The sequence below is a fragment of the Lynx rufus genome, unplaced genomic scaffold, assembly GCF_022079265.1.
Source record: "Lynx rufus isolate CCGP_SWC_20201006 ecotype Redwood Valley unplaced genomic scaffold, mLynRuf1.p SCAF_5, whole genome shotgun sequence".
Taxonomy (NCBI): domain Eukaryota; kingdom Metazoa; phylum Chordata; class Mammalia; order Carnivora; family Felidae; genus Lynx; species Lynx rufus.
Genome location: NW_025814867.1, coordinates 139,742,598 through 139,755,602, shown reverse-complemented (window position 1 = coordinate 139,755,602; position 13,005 = coordinate 139,742,598). Strand labels below are relative to the sequence as shown.

At 39.3% G+C, this 13,005-nt stretch overlaps 1 pseudogene; it reads right to left on the bottom strand.

Annotated features, from left to right (window-relative positions):
• The window catches only part of LOC124527289 (40S ribosomal protein S6-like), a 29,822-nt pseudogene that overhangs the window by 661 nt on the left and 16,156 nt on the right, over positions 1-13,005 (bottom strand).

Below are 13,005 nucleotides of genomic sequence, written 5' to 3'. Positions count from 1 at the left end.
TGTAGTTTGCGATTCTTTTGGTTCTTTTGGGGCCCAGGCGATGAGGCACACTAGTATCAGTGAGTCCAGGAATATCCTTCTCCCCGCGCCCCCAATTTTCTCTACAGTGACCAAGCTGAGAACACTGAGACTGGTATCCACAATGCAATCCTGAACAAATTTACACTTTCTTTCTCCAGTCTTCTTGGTCTGTGGCAGGAATGCCCCCTACTCAGCAGCAGTTGGACATAGCCACGGGTCAAGACATTTTGCTTCGTGAGGAAGCCTTGTTTGTCATTGCCACCACGGATTTGGACCATGTAACCCTTCCATTCTTCACCTGGACCCTCAGCAGCAACTTCTGTGGCCGTGTGCTTCTCATAAAAGACATGAAGTTTGTTTCCTTCAATGAGTTTCTGGCAGCCAGTAGCCGGGAAAGAGATGTTCAGCTTTGTCCTAAAGCAGCCTACCGCCTCTGAGGTGTCAGGGAAACGAGCTCTTTTGTTAATTCTTGAGGCTAGTTTTGTAAGATTATTTTGAGAATCAAATTGAAACCTCTCACAGGTTAATATAGTTAAGTTACAAAAATTAATTTATTCAGACATTTTTTAAAAAAAGAAGAATGAAATTGCTTAGTGATGAATATATTCATTTTCCACATTAATTATCTTTTAAAATTTTATATGCTATTTACTTCTTTTTTATTTATTTATTTATTTATTTATTTATTTATTTTTTTATATATGAAATTTATTGACAAATTGGTTTCCATACAACACACAGTGCTCATCCCAAAAGGTGCCCTCCTCAATACCCATCACCCACCCGCCCCTCCCTCCCACCCCCCATCAACCCTCAGTTTGTTCTCAGTTTTTAACAGTCTCTTATGCTTTGGCTCTCTCCCACTCTAACGTCCTTTTTTTTTTTTTCCTTCCCCTCCCCCATGGGTTCCTGTTAAGTTTCTCAGGGTCCACATAAGAGTGAAACCATATGGTATCTGTCTTTCTCTGTATGGCTTATTTCACTTAGCATCACACTCTCCAGTTCCATCCACGTTGCTACAAAAGGCCATATTTCATTCTTTCTCATTGCCACGTAGTATTCCATTGTGTATATAAACCACAATTTCTTTATCCATTCATCAGTTGATGGACATTTAGGCTCTTTCCATAATTTGGCTATTGTTGAGAGTGCTGCTATGAACATTGGGGTACAAGTGCCCCTATGCATCAGTACTCCTGTATCCCTTGGGTAAATTCCTAGCAGTGCTATTGCTGGGTCATAGGGTAGGTCTATTTTTAATTTTCTGAGGAACCTCCACACTGCTTTCCAGAGCGGCTGCACCAATTTGCATTCCCACCAACAGTGCAAGAGGGTTCCCGTTTCTCCACATCCTCTCCAGCATCTAGAGTCTCCTGATTTGTTCATTTTGGCCACTCTGACTGGTGTGAGGTGATACCTGAGTGTGGTTTTGATTTGTATTTCCCTGATAAGGAGCGACGCTGAACATCTTTTCATGTGCCTGTTGGCCATCTGGATGTCTTCTTTGGAGAAGTGTCTATTCATGTTTTCTGCCCATTTCTTCACTGGGTTATTTGTTTTTCGGGTGTGGAGTTTGGTGAGCTCTTTATAGATTTTAGATACTAGCCCTTTGTCCGATATGTCATTTGCAAATATCTTTTCCCATTCCGTTGGTTGCCTTTTAGTTTTGTTGGTTGTTTCCTTTGCTGTGCAGAAACTTTTTATCTTCATAAGGTCCCAGTAATTCACTTTTGCTTTTAATTCCCTTGCCTTTGGGGATGTGTCGAGTAAGAGATTGCTACGGCTGAGGTCAGAGAGGTCTTTTCCTGCTTTCTCCTCTAAGGTTTTGATGGTTTCCTGTCTCACATTTAGGTCCTTTATCCATTTTGAGTTTATTTTTGTAAATGGTGTGAGAAAGTGGTCTAGTTTCAACCTTCTGCATGTTGCTGTCCAGTTCTCCCAGCACCATTTGTTAAAGAGGCTGTCTTTTTTCCATTGGATGTTCTTTCCTGCTTTGTCAAAGATGAGTTGGCCATACGTTTGTGGGTCTAGTTCTGGGGTTTCTATTCTATTCCATTGGTCCGTGTGTCTGTTTTTGTGCCAATACCATGCTGTCTTGATGATGACAGCTTTGTAGTAGAGGCTAAAGTCTGGGATTGTGATGCCTCCTGCTTTGGTCTTCTTCTTCAAAATTCCTTTGGCTATTCGGGGCCTTTTGTGGTTCCATATGAATTTTAGGATTGCTTGTTCTAGTTTCGAGAAGAATGCTTGTCCAATTTTGATTGGGATTGCATTGAATGTGTAGATAGCTTTGGGTAGTATTGACATTTTGACAATATTTATTTTTCCAATCCATGAGCAGGGAATGTCTTTCCATTTCTTTAAATCTTCTTCAATTACCTTCATAAGTTTTCCATAGTTTTCAGCATACAGATCCTTTACATCTTTGGTTAGATTTATTCCTAGGTATTTTATGCTTCTTGGTGCAATTGTGAATGGGATCAGTTTCTTTATTTGTCTTTCTGTTGCTTCATTGTTAGTGTATAAGAATGCAACTGATTTCTGTACATTGATTTTGTATCCTGCAACTTTGCTGAATTCATGTATCAGTTCTAGCAGACTTTTGGTGGAGTCTATCGGATTTTCCATGTATAATATCATGTCATCTGCAAAAAGCGAAAGCTTGACTTCATCTTTGCCAATTTTGATGCCTTTGATTTCCTTTTGTTGTCTGATTGCTGATGCTAGAACTTCCAGCACTATGTTAAACAACAGCGGTGAGAGTGGGCATCCCTGTCGTGTTCCTGATCTCAGGGAAAAAGCTCTCAGTTTTTTCCCGTTGAGGATGATGTTAGCTGTGGGCTTTTCATAAATGGCTTTTATGATCTTTAAGTATGTTCCTTCTATCCCGACTTTCTCAAGGGTTTTTATTAAGAAAGGGTGCTGGATTTTGTCAAAGGCCTTTTCTGCATCGATTGACAGGATCATATGGTTCTTCTCTTTTTTTTTGTTAATGTGATGTATCACGTTGATTGATTTGCGAATGTTGAACCAGCCCTGCATCCCAGGAATGAATCCCACTTGATCATGGTGAATAATTCTTTTTATATGCCGTTGAATTCGATTTGCTAGTATCTTATTGAGAATTTTTGCATCCATATTCATCAGGGATATTGGCCTGTAGTTCTCTTTTTTTACTGGGTCTCTGTCTGGTTTAGGAATCAAAGTAATACTGGCTTCATAGAATGAGTCTGGAAGTTTTCCTTCCCTTTCTATTTCTTGGAATAGCTTGAGAAGGATAGGTATTATCTCTGCTTTAAACGTCTGGTAGAACTCCCCTGGGAAGCCATCTGGTCCTGGACTCTTATTTGTTGGGAGATTTTTGATAACCGATTCAATTTCTTCGCTGGTTATGGGTCTGTTCAAGCTTTCTCTTTCCTCCTGATTGAGTTTTGGAAGAGTGTGGGTGTTCAGGAATTTGTCCATTTCTTCCAGGTTGTCCAATTTGTTGGCATATAATTTTTCATAGTATTCCCTGATAATTGTTTGTATCTCTGAGGGATTGGTTGTAATAATTCCATTTTCATTCATGATTTTATCTATTTGGGTCATCTCCCTTTTCTTTTTGAGAAGCCTGGCTAGAGGTTTGTCAATTTTGTTTATTTTTTCAAAAAACCAACTCTTGGTTTCGTTGATCTGCTCTACAGTTTTTTTAGATTCTATATTGTTTATTTCTGCTCTGATCTTTATTATTTCTCTTCTTCTGCTGGGTTTAGGCTGCCTTTGCTGTTCTGCTTCTATTTCCTTTAGGTGTGCTGTTAGATTTTGTATTTGGGATTTTTCTTGTTTCTTGAGATAGGCCTGGATTGCAATGTATTTTCCTCTCAGGACTGCCTTCGCTGCGTCCCAAAGCGTTTGGATTGTTGTATTTTCATTTTCATTTGTTTCCATATATTTTTTGATTTCTTCTCTAATTGCCTGGTTGACCCGCTCATTCGTTAGTAGGGTGTTCTTTAACCTCCATGCTTTTGGAGGCTTTCCAGACTTTTTCCTGTGGTTGATTTCAAGCTTCATAGCATTGTGGTCTGAAAGTATGCATGGTATAATTTCAATTCTTGTAAACTTATGAAGGGCTGTTTTGTGACCCAGTATATGATCTATCTTGGAGAATGTTCCATGTGCACTCGAGAAGAAAGTATATTCTGTTGCTTTGGGATGCAGAGTTCTAAATATATCTGTCAAGTCCATCTGATCCAGTGTCTCATTCAGGGCCCTTGTTTCTTTATTGACCGTGTGTCTAGATGATCTATCCATTTCTGTAAGTGGGGTGTTAAAGTCCCCAGCAATTACCACATTCTTATCAATAAGGTTGCTTCTGTTTATGAGTAATTGTTTTATATATTTGGGGGCTCCGGTATTCGGCGCATAGACATTTATAATTGTTAGCTCTTCCTGATGGATAGACCCTGTAACTATTATATAATGTCCTTCTTCATCTCTTGTTACAGCCTTCAATTTAAAGTCTAGTTTGTCTGATATAAGTATGGCTACTCCAGCTTTCTTCTGGCTTCCAGTAGCATGATAAATAGTTCTCCATCCCCTCACTCTGAATCTAAAGGTGTCCTCGGGTCTAAAATGAGTCTCTTGTAGACAGCAAATAGATGGGTCTTGTTTTTTTATCCATTCTGACACCCTATGTCTTTTGGTTGGCGCATTTAATCCATTTACATTCAGTGTTATTATAGAAAGATACGGGTTTAGAGTCATTGTGATGTCTGTCTGTGTTATGCTTGTAGTGATGTCTCTGGTACTTTGTCTCACAGGGTCCCCCTTAGGATCTCTTGTAGGGCTGGTTTAGTGGTGATGAATTCCTTCAGTTTTTGTTTGTTTGGGAAGACCTTTATCTCTCCTTCTATTCTAAATGACAGACTTGCTGGATAAAGGATTCTCGGCTGCATATTTTTGCTGTCTAGCACCCTGAAAATCTCGTGCCAATTCTTTCTGGCCTGCCAAGTTTCAAAAGAGAGATCAGTCACGAGTCTTATAGGTCTCCCTTTATATGTGAGGGCACGTTTACCCCTTGCTGCTTTCAGAATTTTCTCTTTATCCTTGTATTTTGCCAGTTTCACTATGATATGTCGTGCCGAAGATCGATTCAAGTTACGTCTGAAGGGAGTTCTCTGTGCCTCTTGGATTTCAATGCCTTTTTCCTTCCCCAGTTCAGGGAAGTTCTCAGCTATAATTTCTTCAAGTACCCCTTCAGCACCTTTCCCTCTCTCTTCCTCCTCTGGGATACCAATTATGCGTATATTATTTCTTTTTAGTGTATCACTTAGTTCTCTAATTTTCCCCTCATACTCCTGGATTTTTTTATCTCTCTTTTTCTCAGCTTCCTCTTTTTCCATAACTTTATCTTCTAGTTCACCTATTCTCTCCTCTGCCTCTTCCATCCGAGCCGTGGTGGTTTGCATTTTGTTTTCCATTTCCTTTAAAGCGTTTTTCAGCTCCTCGTGACTGTTCCTTAGTCCCTTGATCTCTGTAGCAAGAGATTCTCTGCTGTCCTGTATGCTGTTTTCCAGCCCAGCGATTAATTTTATGACTATTATTCTAAATTCACTTTCTGTTATATTATTTAAATCCTTTTTGATCAGCTCATTAGCTGTTGTTATTTCCTGGAGATTCTTCTGAGGGGAATTCTTCCGCTTGGTCATTTTGGATAGTCCCTGGTGTGGTGAGGGCCTGCAGGGCACTTCCCCTGTGCTGTGGTGTATAACTGGAGTTGGTGGGCGGGGCCGCAGTCCGACCTGATGTCTGCCCCCAGCCCACCGCTGGGGTCACAGTCAGACTGGTGTGTGCCTTCTCTTCCCCTCTCCTAGGGGTGGGATTCACTGTGGGGTGGCGTGGCCCGTCTGGGCTACTTGCACAGTGCCAGGCTTGTGGTGCTGGGGATCTGGCGTATTAGCTGGGGTGGGAAGGCAAGGTGCACGGCGGCAGGGGGGGCAGGCTTAGCTCGCTTCTCCTTAGGTGATCCACTTCAGGAGGGGCCCTGTGGCAGCCGGAGGGAGTCAGATCCGCTGCCGGAGGTTTGGCTCCGCAGAAGCACAGAGTTGGGTGTTTGCGCGGATCGAGCAATTTCCCTGGCCGGAACCGGTTCCCTTTGGGATTTTGGCTGGGGGATGGGCGGGGGAGATGGCGCTGGCGAGCGCCTTTGTTCCCCGCCAAACTGAGCTCTGTCGTCCGGGGGCTCCGCAGCTCACCCTCCCTTTGTCCTCCAGCCTTCCTGCTTTCGGAGCAGAGCTGTTAACTTATGACCTCCCAGACGCTAAGTCGCGCTTGCTGTCGGAACACAGTCCGTCAGGCCCCTCCGCTTTTGCAAGCCGGACTCGGGGGCTCTGCTTGGCCGGCGAGCCGCCCCTCCGCCCCGGCTCCCTCCCGCCAGTCCGTGGAGCGCGCACCGCCTCGCCGCCCTTCCTACCCTCTTCCGTGGGCCTCTCGTCTGCACTTGGGTCCGGTGACTCTGTTCTGCTAATCCTCTGGCGGTTTTCTGGGTTATTTAGGCAGGTGTAGGTGGAATCTAAGTGATCAGCAGGACGCGCGGTGAGCCCAGCGTCCTCCTACGCCGCCATCTTCCCAGCAACTATGCTATTTACTTCTAATTTCTAAGTATCCCCTCGTTTGGGGACATGCCTTCAGTTGATTTTAGGAATGTATATTGTCCCTATCAGAGGTGAGGTGGGACAGAGTTTAGAACTTACTGAAATGGATATTTATAAATGTCTGTGGTCTTAATGACTTTCAAACAAAAAGTTTGTTATTCAAAAAGTTTCATAATATGATATTAGCTTGTAAGAAGTGATGAAACTGAAGATGTTTTTTTTTTCCTTCCCAGCTATATAACTTGTAGTTAAGCTTTAGAGATTGCTTTAGGAAAGAGACACAAAAGTTTGAGACTTCAGATAGAAGCACAAATTTTGCTGTGTGAATTTATGGTAAGTGACAAGAGGAGAAGTGAAGTTGGCTGGTACAGTTTTACCTCATCTTATTTCTTCCTTGATGTATAATCAGTTTTAGTGATTTAGACTCATTTAAGGGTCTCATTTTTCTATATGTGACACATTTCTGCAGCATTTTTAAAGAGAACAAAACAAACACTGTTATTTGCACCATCTCTCTTTTAAACTTGGTTATTTGTGAACATTTAGAATGAATTGCCTTTCAGAAATTTGATTGATTGGCTGACCCATTTTGAATAATGTAGAACCATCTATTTCATAGGGGGAAAAAAGAGATAGCTCCATCTTCTATTTGAAAGAAATTCAACTCTTAAATCAGGCATTTTTAGTTTTCAAATAATCAAAATTAATGCCTTTTCAGAATCCTGACTTGATAGACCTTTCTGGGTGTGTTTTGATTAACTGTCTGGTTGATTGATTGATGGCCCTTCCCTCATTGGGCTGAATTGCTTGTGAAGGTGTCTACAATAAAAAGACCATGCTGTGTATTTTGTGAATGAATTCAGCTGTTGGTATTTCTTTTGTAGTTTATAAGAGGCTATGGATCATTCGGCGTTGGGACTTCAAAGCTGTATTTTGGCTTCTTCATTTTGATATATTTTATACATCTAATACCTAAATTTCACAACACGTCAAATTACAATAGAAGGTTTATGTTTCTGAAAAATCACATTAATCTTTTAAAACACCCGATGTTATTTAACTATAGTATCAGCAGTTTATTAGTGAAGGTTTAACTATTTCTGCAACTGTATAATAACATTCATACTCCAGTTCTGGTTTGTCCAAAAACTCCTAGAGAAATGGAGGGACATGCTTTCTATTTGTGACCCCTTTATGTTTGGGAAAGTTATTTTAAATTTCCACATTAAACTTCCTTTGGACTTTGAATCCAGACTGTTGAATTCAAATTCTGAGTCTACATTTGATTACTGTTGGTCCTGAACAAGTTTACATAATTGCTCTGTGCCCCATTTCTTCTCTATAGCTGGAATCATATTACCTCTTATACTATTATGAAGATCACATGACTTATTAGATACCTAGCACATAACAAGTTATTCTTATTACTTTTTATTATTCTTGATAACCCTAGCCTAAAGAATTATGTTTCAAATCTGCGAATTTCTATGTGAGAGCGGGTGTTGGCAACATATTAGAATTCCAGAAGGCTTATTCTTCTTTCTGAATCTTTCTATGAAAGCAACTATAATTAGGTAATGCAAATTGAGATATTTTATCAATTTCCACTAACTAAACAGTTATTGAATATCTACCACGTGTCACACTTTGTATTACACTTTATGAATGCAAAGACAAATAACATGGCATCTCTTTTTTAAATCTCAGTAAAATCGGTTATCAAACATTTGAGCATCTGCAATTTGCCTTGCATGTAGAAGTATATTTAGGGGCCTGGGTAACTGACTAAGTGTAGGGCCTAGTCAAGATTATCAATGTGAACTGGGAAGATCTATGGTTACATCTTTCAGAGGCTCCATAGAGTATCATTAAAGATAGAAATTTCATCATTGAATTTTGGTGATGTTCAGGGAGGAGACAGAAGTTGCAATGCCCTATGCTCTCAACACCCTGCAAGCTTGGGGTCTGAGGTAATCTGCTGGAGGGCCACGTAATTGCCCCCGATCAACCCAAGATTTAGGCCTGTTTATGAATGACATAAGTTCACAAATTGGCTTAAAGATGAAGATACTCAACTCATCAGGGAAAGTGATATCATGATAGAATTATAGAGAATTAAAATCAGAGGGAGACATTTTACTCTAAGGACTAGTTATAATACATCCTGATTTTGAAATTAATCCTCCTCATTTGATAAATTTCACTGACATGGGGTGTGTGAATATACATGATAATCAGAAGATAGCTGGAGTTGTCCATTAACAAAAGATTAGCAGCTACCCTAAAAAGAGATATTTAAACACTTAGGAAGATAATTGGACAAATGTGTAAACTATGCTAGATCTTTTTCCATTGCTTTGCTGGTTGAAGTAAATTGAATCAGCATTAGGGGAGGGTGGACACTGTGCTTTTTAGGAGAAAGAGGGCAGGTTTTATGTCAGGCAGACATGGATGGGGTGATATGATAGGATGTTGAATTCTGACCTGTGATTCTATATCTGTAACCCTGGGTGACATAACGAATATTTTATTTCTCTAGGACCTCACATGCATAAACCAAAAACTGGTTTGAGGATTACTACTAAAATGTGTAAAAGGCACTTGGCAAGGTGTCTGTGTACCTGGCATTTCAATAGAGTCTTGATGAAGAATGGTTATTTCTGTTTACTTAAACCACTAACATGAGCGTATCTAACACTGGACTAGGGAAACTCAATCCTATTTTCTTTGGGAAGCTGGCTTAGGCTTGAGTGTTTTCCCACTGGAATGTAAATTCTTTCAGGGCAGGAGCTAAGCCTTTGTCTCTAATTATTCAACATCGAGTACAGAGTCTGCCTCTTAGAAGTCATTTAATCAATTTTGAATGCTGTGTTCTGCTCTGCTTAACAACTTGGGTGATCACAGAGGTTTCTAGATAATAATAAATGTAGTTCTGAAGAGAACAGAAATTTCTAACAAATTCAATTCCTTTTCTGTGATGGGCAGAAACAGTAAAGGAAATTTATCTTGACCTAACAAACATTTTTCTATTTTACTTAATAACAGTATACCTTTGATTTTTTTTCCTGGCAAATTGCTTGCATAATGGTTATTTGGCAGAAGATTTTTGTCTATTTTTGTAATTTTTTAAAGTAATCATTACACTGAACCTAATTTTTCAGTCAGCTCGAACTCACGACCCTAACATCAAGAGTGGTATGCTTAGTGACTGAGCCAGCTGGCGCCCCGACAGTTTATTTTTAACTAATCTAATGTTTATCAGGTATAGTCATATGATTGGTTGGCATTGAGCAAAATACACTGAGAGAGGAGTTTCTTTCAGACATTATTTTTAGTACATTGAATCATTAAATATTGCATAGTTCATTCTCCTGGCTATAGCAAAGCAACCATGAAAGCTAGCTATCTTTTGCCCTTTAAATATTGATAAATGATAGAGACTACTGTGGTTAAAATGCTAATTAACACAGCAAGCCAGTCAAAAGTTGATTACTAATTTAAATGATCTTGAAAATTGAATAAACTTTTAGAACTGAAAGGGACAAAGCCCCACAAATCAATGTGTTTTTGTCTATAAAATCAAACAAAATTGCAATGAAAAAAACATTATTATTATTATTCTTTTGCTTAGCTACAAAATACAGAGTTGCTAAATTCTTCTTCATATTACATAAGAGCATGGATCATTTATTTTACTGTCTTTTAGTTCCTTACCCAAGAGCAGAACACTTACTGGGACCCCACAGGAGCAATAGTGACATACACTTAGGTTATTCACTACTAGAGGCTATAGATGGCAGACATTTAAACAATGTCATTTAATCAAGAGGAGATTTTGTTATTGGATGGAACTTAAGCTTCCTTCCTTCTTCCTTCCTTCCTTCCTTCCTTTCTTCCTCCCTCCCTCCCTCTTTCTTTTCTTTTCTTTTCTTTTCTTTTCTTTTCTTTTCCTTTTCTTCTTTCTTTCTTTCTTTCTTTCTTTCTTTCTTTCTTTCTTTTCTTCTTTCTTCTTGTCATTGTAAAGGAAGTTAAATGGAAAATTTCTGAATCTTCTGAACTCATGGAATGATAATTTTCTGGCTTTTCTGATAGTTTTGTGTTTACTAAAATATAATAATTAAAAAAATGTTTTAGGATCTTCTTTGTTAGGAAGAAGAAAACCAGGTCACCATGAAGAAAAAACAATAAGTAATGAGAAAATGATGTTTTGTTTTATTTAGTTTTTGAAAAGATAATGTTTTAAAGTTTAAGAACTACTATATTCCTTATTTTCTAAAAAGTATTTTACACTTCCTCCTCCGAGAAATACTTTCATGGTTTTCTTCCTATCTCACTAGTCACTTAGTTATGTTATGTTCCTGACCTTTGGAACTCTGAAAAAGGGAGCACCTTTTGGGCTCAGTTCCCTGCTGTCTTCTCTACTCTCCCTACATAACACATTGCCAAATGATCCCATCCAGCCCCATGGCTTTAATCCTATCAACAGAGTGATATAAAACTGTACCTTTGTAATTCTGATCTCATTGCTGAATTTCAGACTCTTAGGTTCTATAGACTAATTGGCATTAACTGTTGGGAGTTTACCAGCTAGGCCAGGTTTATTATGTTTCAAACAGACTTGGTAAAAATCTCCAAAGGTTGTCCCACTGATAAGGCTAGAAACTTCAGAGCCCTCCCCGCTTTCTCTCTGTTCCTGACATTTGACTTCTGGTCCATCGAAAATCCTGTTTACTATAAATGGACGCTTCTCTCCAACTGCTCTGCTACTGCCCCCAGTTTAAGATTCCATCACATCTCCCCTAAATGGTGCAATACCACAGATGGCTTTCTCTGCTTTCATTCTTACTCTTGCCCCAGTGCTTCAACCCCTAAGAAAACATATAAGGGCATACTTTTAAAATTTAAGTCAAATATCCTATTCAAACCCTTCCAAAATCTCTTCTTTCACAGTCAAATCGAAAGCCCTTTGTTGTGGTCTGCAAGACCCCACATGAGCTACCTTATGTCTACCCCCTTCATACATTTCCTATGCCTTTCTTTCCTCATTATGCAAATGCATTCATTTACATTGGTTCTCTTCATCAGAATTTTGTTCTGCGAGAAACAGATAATAAATATATTAGGCTTTTAAAGCCATATGGTCTTTGCCACAACTTCTCCATTCTGCCATTATAGCCCATGAAGAGCTATAGGCAATATGTGAACAAATGAATGTGGTAGTGTTCCAATAAAAGTTTGTATTTAGGTATTGAAATGGAATTTACATAATTTTTACATATCACAAAATATATGTATTTGCATTTTCTTCAACCATTTAAAATGTAAAATCCATTATTTCTTTAAGTTTTTTAAATTTATTTTTTGAGAGAGAGAGAGAGAGAGAGTGCCAGCTGGGGAGGGGCAGAGAAAGGGAGAGAGAGAATGCCAAGCAGGCTTCATGCTGTCAGCGCACAGCCTGATGCAGGGCTTGATCTCACAAATCATGAGATCACAACCTGAGCTGAGGTTAAGAATTGGATGCTTAAATGACTGAGCCACCCAGGCACTCTATTAAAATAAAAATCCATTCTTAAGGCATGAGCTGTACAAACGCAGGCAATGGGCCAGATTTGGCCCACAGGACAGTTTGCCAATCCCTGTCCTTGATGATCCTTACATACGATAAGCTTGGTCTCATCTCAGGGCCCTCTCATTTGCTCTTTGATCTTCTGGACTTCTGGATACTTCTCTCAGATCTTTGCATGATTGTTTCTTCAAATCATCCATGTCTCTGATCCTATGTCATTTCCTCAGAGAGTACTTTCCTGACAACCATTCTCTTCCCACTCAATGCACTCACACTACTTATGTATTTTCTAGAACTTATCTCCACTTTGAGTTAAGTGATTTACTGGTATACTTGTTTAATGGTCTGTCTTTCCTATGAAAAGATTGACTCTCTATAGACAAGGATCTTGTCTTTTCCTCTACTCTTTTCCAAGCTCCCATTGTAATGATTGCCTCATAGTTGGCTCGATTAATATTTGTTGAATGGGTATATAATCAGAGCTTTTTTTTTTTGCCTAAAAGCAAAATTTGTTGGCTTGGCAAAAATGTCTGGGTTATCTAAGGTCTATAAAGGTCAGTTTTTTCATTTATAACATATGTTTAATAATAACAGCATGAGATATCACCCTCACACCTGTCCAAATGGCTAAAATTAACAATGCAGGATGTTGGCGAGGATGTAGAGAAAGGAAAACCCTCTTGCACTGTTGGTGGGAATGCAAACTAGTGCAGCCACTCTGGAAAACAGTATGGAGGTTCCTCAAAAAGTTGCAAACAGAACTGCCCTGTAATTCAGCAACTG